At 41.2% G+C, this 9,511-nt stretch overlaps 1 long non-coding RNA gene across 1 annotated transcript in view; it reads left to right on the forward strand.

Annotated features, from left to right (window-relative positions):
• LOC126295438 (uncharacterized) overlaps positions 1-8,020 on the forward strand; it is a 53,357-nt gene extending 45,337 nt beyond the window's left edge. Inside the window, exon 5 of the long non-coding RNA XR_007552490.1 lies at positions 5,449-8,020. This is a non-coding gene — a long non-coding RNA (uncharacterized LOC126295438). The remainder of the gene's footprint in view (positions 1-5,448) is intronic.
• The last annotated feature ends 1,491 nt before the right edge of the window (positions 8,021-9,511 follow it).

Genomic DNA, 9,511 nt, shown 5'->3' on the forward strand with positions numbered 1-9,511 from the left:
GCAGTGGGCGAACAAGTGTACTGTAACCTACTTCCTTTGTTTTTGGATTGCATTTCCTTAGCATTCTTCCAGTGAATCTGTCTGTCATCTGCTTTACCTAGGATCAACTTTATATGATCATTCCATTTCAAATCACTCCTAATGTGTAATCCCAGATAATTTATGGAATTAAGTGCTTCCAGTTGCTGACCAGCTATTTTGTAGCTAAATGATAAGGGATCTATCTTTCTATGTATTCGCAGCACATTACACTTGTCTACATTGAGATTCAATTGCCATTCCCTGCACCATGTGTCAATTCGCTGCAGATTCTCCTGCATTTCCGTAAAATTTTCCATTGTTACAACCTCTCCATATACCACAGCATCATCTGCAAAAAGCCTCAGTGAACGTCCGATGTCATCCACCAGGTCATTTATGTATATTGTGAATAGCAACGGTCCTATGACACTCCCCTGCGGCACACCTGAAATCACTCTTACTTCGGAAGACTTCTCTCCACTGAGAATGACATGCTGCGTTCTGTTATCTAGGAATCACACAATTGGTCTGACAGTCCATATGCTCTTACTTTATTCATTAAACGACTGTGGGGAACTGTATCGAACGCCTTGCGGAAGTCGAGAAACACGGCATCTACCCGTGAACCCATGTCTATGGCCCTCAGAGTCTCGTGGACGAATAGCGGGAGCTGGGTTTCACACAACAGACTTTTTCGAAACCCATGCTGATTCCTACAGACTAGATTTCTAGTCTCCAGAAAAGTCATTATACTCTAACATAATACGTGTTCCAAAATTCTAAAACTGATCAACGTTAGAGATATAGGTCTATAGTTCTGCACATCTGTTCGACGTCTCTTCTTGAAAACGGGGGTGAACTGTGCCCTTTTCCAATTCTTTGGAACGCTACGCTCTTCTAGAGACCTACAGTACATCGCTGCAAGGTGGTGGGCAAGTTCCTTCGCGTACTCTGTGTAAAATCGAACTGGTATCCCATGAGATCCAGCGACCTTTCCTCTTTTGAACGAGTTTAATTGTTTCTCTACCCCTCTGTCGTCTATTTCGATATCTACCATTTTGTCATCTGTGCAACAATCTAGAGAGGGAGCTACAGTGCAGTCTTCGTCTGTGAAACAGCTTTGGAAAAAGACATTTAGTATTTTGGCCTTTAGTCTGTCATCCTCTGTTTCAATACCATTTTGGTCACAGAGTGTCTGGACATTTTGTTTTGATTCACCTATCACTTTGACATAAGACCAAAATTTCTTAGGATTTTCAGCCAAGTCAGTACATAGAACTTTACTTTTGAATTCATTGAACGCCTTTCGCATAGCCCTCCTCACACTACATTTCGCTTCGTGTAATTTTTGTTTGTATCCAGGGCTTTGGCTACGTTTATTTTTGCTGTGAAGTTCCCTTTGCTTCTGCAGCAGTTTTCTAACTCGGTTGTTGTACCACGGTGGCTCTTTTCCATCTCTTACGATCTTGCTTGGCACATACTGATCTAACGCATGTTGTACGATGGTTTTGAACTTTGTCCACTGATCCTCAACACTGTCTGTACTTGAGACAAAACTTTTGTGTTGAGCCGTCAGGTACTCTGTAATCCGCTTATTGTCACTTTTGCTAAACAGAAAAATCTTCCTACCTTTTGTAATATTACTATTTACTGCTGAAATCATCGATGCAGTAACCACTTTATGATCACTGATTCCCTGTTCTGCATTAACTGATTCAAATAGTTCAGGTCTTTTTGTCACCAGAAAGTGTAATATATTATCACCACGAGTCGGTTCTGTGTGTAACTGCTCAAGATAGTTTTCAGGTAAAGCACTTAAAAAAATTTCACTGGATTCTTTCTCCCTGCCACCCATTATGAACGTTTGAGTCTCCCAGTCTGTATCCAGCAAAATAAAATCTCCACCCAGAACTATAATTTGGAAAATATTTCGAGTAGATTTCCCCACCATATTATTCTTCAGGTGCTCAGCCACAACAGCTGCTGAGCCCGGGGGCCTATAGAGACATCCAATTACCATGTCTGAGCCTGCTTTAACCAAGTTTGTAAGAGAATGAGTTATGGGAAAAAAAACTGGCTTATAGGAAAATGCTTGGGAAATTGTACACTCATATAGTGGTAATATTTTATCAAGATAAAATAAATGTGAGAAGAAACTGCATTAGCAGAAAAAAAAGAGAATCGGAAAGAAAGCAGGCTGAAAAATTGGAGACAATTGGAACAACAAATGGTATTACAATGAAATGGTATTACAATGAAATGAACACCCTTAGCTGCTTAGCTGCTTATGGGTGTAGACATAGGTCAATGGGGACAAATGAAAATGTGTGCCCCAACTGGGACTCGGACCCGGGATCTCCTGCTTACATGGCAGACACTCTATCCATCTGAGCCACCGAGGACACAGAGGATAGTGCGACTGCAGGGATTTCTCTCTGGCATGCCTCCTGCGAAACCCACATTCTCAACGTATTGTCCTGCACTACATTCGTAGTGCCCCCTGCCCATTATGCTCATTACTCGTGGCGCGTTGCCTGTTCCCATAAGAGTTCGGGCACTGTTTGTGCATTCGCACAGAAGAAGAAGATGGTCACGTGGCCGATGAGCCTTAACTATATACTGGCTAAGATGGTATCTGTTCTTTCGGACATGCCCGAAACAACAGATACCATCTTAGTAAATCTTAGTAAAAACAAATGGTGTCAGAAAATTCTATCACGAAATTGATAGTGAAAGACAAAGTAGACAGAGAAACTGCCCGACAGAAGAATAATAAAGCACTATGGGCTGATGATATAACATGGGATCTATTGAAAGCCACAAGAGTTGAGTCGCTCCTCATGTGGGAAAAGTAAGGGTTGCCAGTAGAACGGACTGTAGGGATATTGTGTTCGATACACAAGATAGGAGATATATTTAAGTCTGGCAACTATGCATAACACTCCAAAATATTTGCAAATAAAGCATTGTCAAATATCTTATCTAGTAGACTCTCACCCGTAGCAGAAAACATTAGTTGTGAGTTTAGAGATAGCAGGGTTGAGAAAAACTATACATTTTTTAAAAAAACCAACCCATTGTTTGACATTGTGTTGTTTGGGGGTTTTCCATACTGAGGATTAGTTTGGTTTAAATTCCTGTGATTAATTTATTCAAAACAGTAACCTATTCTTACAACTACCTTATTAGTGCCTCATTTCTTGCTCTGTTGTCACTTCATCCATTGAGAGTGTCTTCATCAGCTACGATCTTGTTGGATCAAAATTATGAGATGATTTAGGAGAGGAACGACCCGATAAATTAGTGAAGTGGTGTGAATTTCTGCATTTAAATTAAATTGTTCTTTAGTCATTACAATTCTACAAGAAGCTAATTTTTCGTCGAAGTGGAAATGTTTAACTGTCTCGATAAAATTTTTTCGTGCTTGCAACTACATCAAGTGGTTTAAAATCCACAAGCTTTCTGCCGAATATTCCTTGGCCATTGTTGTGCGGTGACTGCTTTTTGTTTGCTGCTACCATCCTTCTGTGCTGCCTTCTGTGACGTTACTGGTGCCCGCACCAATGCCATACAAGATAATGTTTTCATTGCACACCCACCTCAATCTTCAGATGGCCAGATCCCAGGCCGTGCTTAGATGTAAACTGCTGTCTTTACTGAGGGTGCTCTCCCAAATTTATATCTTGATCACTTCTTTAATTGCACTATTCCAGAAACTACTAGTCCGTGTAATAACCGATGCCTTGGCAAATGCAATACAATGTCTATTTTCTAGAGCATGCTTCGCTGCCGCTGATTTCTCAGGGTACCAAAGGCGAAAGCATCTCTCGTATTCTACACAGTGCAATTAACAGTATGCACAGTCTCTCTGATTTAATACTGTCCATATAAACATGGTGTTTTATATATTCCTGCCATTGTTAGTTCTACATTTCTTTCATAGGCGTAGTAAATGAGTCTTTGAATTTTTGTCAAATCGTGATGGCAGAATTGATTTACTGAGCCACTGAATGGCGAAATGCAAGTGTCTTTGAGTCCCTTTGGGATCTTTCTGCTTCTGTGCTTCCAGAAAGATGGCTTGCGAAATGTGGTGATTATGTAGCCCTCGAAAACGTTTTGTTCTTAGGACCTTCGTGCATCGAGCAGAAGCTGTATCGTGCTGAATACCAGCCCGAGGAACTGAGCAGCTTACAGAAAGCTCTAGAGAATTTTATCAGTACTTACTAACATGAAACAATGAATTCGTTATTTGACTGTGTTTCTTGTATTGCAAGAAAAGTTAAAACACAACATTAATAAAACAGGTGCTCGTTATGGTAAGAATTTGCCTTAAGTAAGTATGGTAGCTCTTTTTAATTTATGTAAGGCTAAGTACGTAATGTTTTGTATTTTAATTTAATGTTGTTAATTTAATAAAATTCGCTTTATTTGTTGGTTTATACTACAACCCTGATATTGGAGTACAACATAAGGCTTTGCAAAAAGATAGAAAATATTTGGCATCCGTAAAATTTCAATAAAATTTGTTTTTTTGTGCAAAGTTTTGGAAAATTCATTTTGTTAACAAGTGGTGCCAAATTTCGTACTAATTACATAATTATATTAAAAACAAAGATTCCAAGACTTACCAAGCAGGTAAACGCCGGCAGACAGGCACAATGAACAAAACACACAAACACACACACAGAATTACTAGCTTTCGCAACCGATGGTTGCTTCTTCAGGAAAGAGGGAAGGAGAGGGAAAGACGAAAGGATGTGGGTTTTAAGGGAGAGGGTAAGGAGTCATTCCAATCCCGGGAGCGGAAAGTCTTTCCACTCCCGGGATTGGAATGACTCCTTACCCTCTCCCTTAAAACCCACATCCTTTCGTCTTTCCCTCTCCTTCCCTCTTTCCTGAAGAAGCAACCATCGGTTGCGAAAGCTAGTAATTCTGGGTGTGTGTTTGTGTGTTTTGTTCATTGTGCCTGTCTGCCGGCGCTTTTCCGCTTGGTAAGTCTTGGAATCTTTGTTTTTAATATATTTTTCCCATGTGGAAGTTTCTTTCTATTTTATTTACATCATCATTAATTTGAACCCAATAATTACATAATTACTTCAACTGCTAATGTTTTCACAAGGTCTCATCTAGGAGTTGTACATTTTAGTTTGGCTGGATTCCTATTACATTATGGAACATAGCATTAAACAGAAGTAACAATTTCATTTTTCTCCATTTTTCCAGACATCATTTTATGTAAAAATTATGCCCTCCAGGATTAAAATAATATACTTGTAGGGTGAAGAGCATTTGTAAGCTCAAATCAACATTAAATAAGAAATGACAAAATGTGGTGAATAGTCGTAACACACTATATACTCGCAACTGAATATTGGATACTACATTAAACATATGGATAGAGATCTACATTATTCTTGTATGTTACAGGTTCCATGCAATCTCACAGGTCACCAAGTGGCAGTGCCATTTGCCACATCTTCCTGGCGTGAGAAGAGTTCCTTCTGGATGTGGAGCTGGCATTGCTCTATCGACACAAGGGGCAGCCCTCAGCATTACTAAGTTTTCCCAGTCAAGAATTTACACACTGTGGCTGGTCACTGTTGACTGAAACTCTTGTCTTGGTCACTCATGTGTTTCGTTTGAAGAATCAAGTGTGTTTGAAAGCAGGTAAAAATTGGCCTGAGAAGACTTTGCAGAACAGTTACAGTGTTAAACTGGCAGCTGTGTTTGAGGTAATGATGCAACCAATCCTACTGAGGCACGAAATGTAGGGAACACAGATGGAGGAATGTAATTTCACATCCTATCTTAGCATGGGACCATCTATCTTTAGAAGATTCATGAGAAGTGCTTGGAGTTTCTAATATAAATTAGTTTTCTGCTGCCCAACAGATATTCAATGAATATTTTTGTTGCATTTGTTACTGTCATTGCTGTACAATGTTGTTGTTACAGTTTCATTGGGACATTTTAGTCTGTAAATTAAATTCTGGCTGCATTCTTTGCAAATGGGCAGGCCTGAAGAGTTTTGAATATGCATGCTGAAAACTCGCGGAATGTTCAGAATTCATTCTGAAATATTCAAGGAGACTGATTAGTATTTATCCAATTCTGGTTCCTTCTTTGAATAGTTTCCACTGCTGGTGCACACATTGTAAACAATACGTAAATACTTAAAGATGCTGTATGAAGACAGTTTTCACGTGAATACTTCTAAATGACATTTCTTTGCTGTAATCTGAAGTTCAGTGATGTGTGTGGAACAGGATAGCAAAACAGGATGTCTTACACACCTTGAATACATTCTCCAATGTAGTGTTCGCTATTCCATCCAAATGAGAAGTTAAAGAAATCTTTCACATTAGCTTGATACAATTCCAATACTGCTGCTACTGCCAAAACAAAGGATTGCACAGTAATCAATGTGCATCAACAGGACAGAATGCTGGGGACGAGTTTTCTTTCCCAGGAAAGTTTTAATGCCGGCAGAGGGAGAGGGGTGGGGTGTGGTGGCATCGTCTGCTAATATCGGAAGTTACCATCTGTTTCACCGCACTTGTTTGCATTCTAGAAGTGAATTTCAGACAATGGAAAATACAGGATGTAATGTAATGGAGTGTGGCTTCAACTGCCAGAGACTGTGTGTGTGTGTGTGTGTGTGTGTGTGTGTGTGTGTGTGTGTGTGTGTGTGTGTGTGTGTGTGTGGCCAAAATCCTATTTTGTGACAGTCTTTTTGTTGTGCCTGTTTGCGACTCAGCATCTCTGCTATATGGATTGTAGAAGTGAAGTGAATTTCCGACTTTCATACTTCTGAGATTGTATTGTATTAAAAATACATTGCTGACAAAGTTTTCATGATAGAGTTAGCTTTAATGAAGGAGAAATATAGAATTTTTTGACATTTTTGGTGCTTAAATAAGATCAGAAATGGAGACTGGAGTCTGGCTCAGTGTACTGCCTTACAAATGTTGCTTGTGTACGTTTTCAATTTCATTCACAGCTCAAAATTTTCAGCAGCTTTGTAGTATATGTTTCTTAAAATCAAATTCATTCATGGGCTGCAGAATTGGGCTAGTTTACTGGACTTAACAGGCTTCAGTAAATTAATCTGTTATCTTTGGGAGTTTGTTCTTGGCTTAACGAACACAGGTAAGAAGGCATCAGTAATGTCATAGGATTGTGCTTCATTGATGAAGGTATTGAAATCTGCTCATTCCTGTTAAAAGCCAGTATTGGACTTCTGGAGGCATCTTAATCTTCCGAAATTGCACTGAAATGCAGTAAGATCTGCAGTGAATAGGCAAAGAACGATCCTTTATTGTATGATTATATGATAGTGGAACAAACACTGGTAGCAGTTACTTCTGTTAAATACCTGGGAGTATGCGTGCGGAACGATCTGAAGTGAAATGATCATATAAAATTAATTGTTGGTAAGGCGGTTGCCAGGTTGAGGTTCATTGGGAGAGTCCTTAGAAAATGTAGTCCATCAACAAAGGAGGTGGCTTACAAAACACTCGTTCGACCTATACTTGAGTATTGCTCATCAGTGTGGGATCCGTTCCACATTGGGTTGACGGAGGAAATAGAGAAGATCCAAAGAAGAGCGGCGCTTTTCGTCACAGGGTTATTTGGTAACCCTGACAGCTATACGGAGATGTTTAACAAACTCAAGTGGCAGACTCTGCAAGAGAGGCACTCTGCATCGCAGTTTCGAGAGGGTGCGTTTCTTGGTGAGGTATTGAATACATTGCTTCCCTTTACTTACACCTCCTGAGGAGATCACAAATGTAAAATTAGAGAGATATTAGAGTGCGCACAGAGGCTTTCCAGCAGTCGTTCTTCCCGTGAACCATACGCGACTGGAACAGGAAAGGGAGGTAATGACACTGACGTGTAAAGTGCCCTCCACCACACACTGTTGGGTGGCTTGCAGAGTATAAATGTAGATGTCAATAAAATTCTTCTGGGTTAGAGACCGCATTGTCATTTATAAAATTCCAACGTTTCGGCGTCTGTTGCAATACGCCTTCCTCAGGGTGTGTTGCTAACTGCTGAATGCGCGTAAGTGTGGGTACATATATACTATGGAAAAGTGTTGTGATTGGATGTGAGGATGAGGAGGAAGGATACTAGGAGTTCATTTTATTGGCGTTTGCATTGCGTCTTGTTATTGGCGGAAATAGGCGTTTTCCATTGGAGTTTCCTTTACTGCCTGCCATTGGTGGAAATCGGCGAATAGGAGACTTAGCGGCGACTGCAGCGTAGCGTTGTTTACTAACTGCCTAGTATCGACTAGGCCGCGTCAGCACTCTGTGTACCATCCTCCGCTGTGGCCTACCGCACGCCTGTTGCTTTGCGCGAGCTGTCCTTCTGCAAAGCTGTCACAGCAGGCAGCCAAGACGCTGGAAGTCTGTACCCGTCTTCTCTGTTCATATTATCGGGTCGCTTGGCTATTTCTATAGCCTCTCTAATCTTCCTCCTCAAACTTAACGGCTGTTTCGCCAGTACTCGGGCCTCTCGAAATTCGATGTTCATCCTGCACTGCTCATGATGTTCTGACACCGCTGATTTGCTATATTGTTTGAGGCGGATATATCTCTCATGTTCAGTTAGCCTCGTCCTTCTTGGACGCCCAGTCTCACCTACATACACCAGTCCACATTCACACTCGATTTCATAAACTCCGGCGGCATGAAACTTGTCAATTGTATCTTTTGTCGAGCCCAGAATGTCTTTTATTTTGTTGTTGCTACGAAAAATCGGCTTAATACCTGCCCGACGGAGAATTTTGCCCAGACGTTCAGTAACCCCTTGTACATACGGTAGCACGGCGGTGTTCTGTGCTTCGTTCTGTATTTCCCTGTGCCCTCCTGCTAGTGAACGTCTGGGCAAAATTCTCCGTCGGGCAGGTATTAAGCTGATTTTTCGTAGCAACAACAAAATAAGACATTCTGGGCTCGACAAAAGATACAATTGACAAGTTTCATGCCGCCGGAGTTTATGAAATCAAGTGTGAATGTGGACTGGTGTATGTAGGAGAGACTGGGTGTCCAGTAAGCACGAGGCTAACTGAACATGAGAGATATATCCGCCTCAAACAATATAGCAAATCAGCGGTGTCAGAACATCATGAGCAGTGCAGGAAGAACATCAAATTTCGAGAGGCCCGAGTACTGGCGAAACAGCCGTTTAGTTTGAGGAGGAAGATTAGAGAGGCTATAGAAATAGCCAAGCGACCCGATAATATGAACAGAGAAGACGGGTACAGACTTCCAGCGTCTTGGCTGCTTGCTGTGACAGCTTTGCGGAAGGACAGCTCGCGCAAAGCAACAGGCGTGCGGTAGGCCACAGCGGAGGATGGTACACAGAGCGCTGACGCGGCCTAGTCGATACTAGGCAGTTAGTAAACAACGCTACGCATCAGTCGCCGCTAAGTCTCCTATTCGCCGCTTTCCACCAATGGCAGGCAGTAAAGGAAACTCCAATG

The sequence above is a fragment of the Schistocerca gregaria genome, chromosome 11, assembly GCF_023897955.1.
Source record: "Schistocerca gregaria isolate iqSchGreg1 chromosome 11, iqSchGreg1.2, whole genome shotgun sequence".
Classification (NCBI taxonomy): domain Eukaryota; kingdom Metazoa; phylum Arthropoda; class Insecta; order Orthoptera; family Acrididae; genus Schistocerca; species Schistocerca gregaria.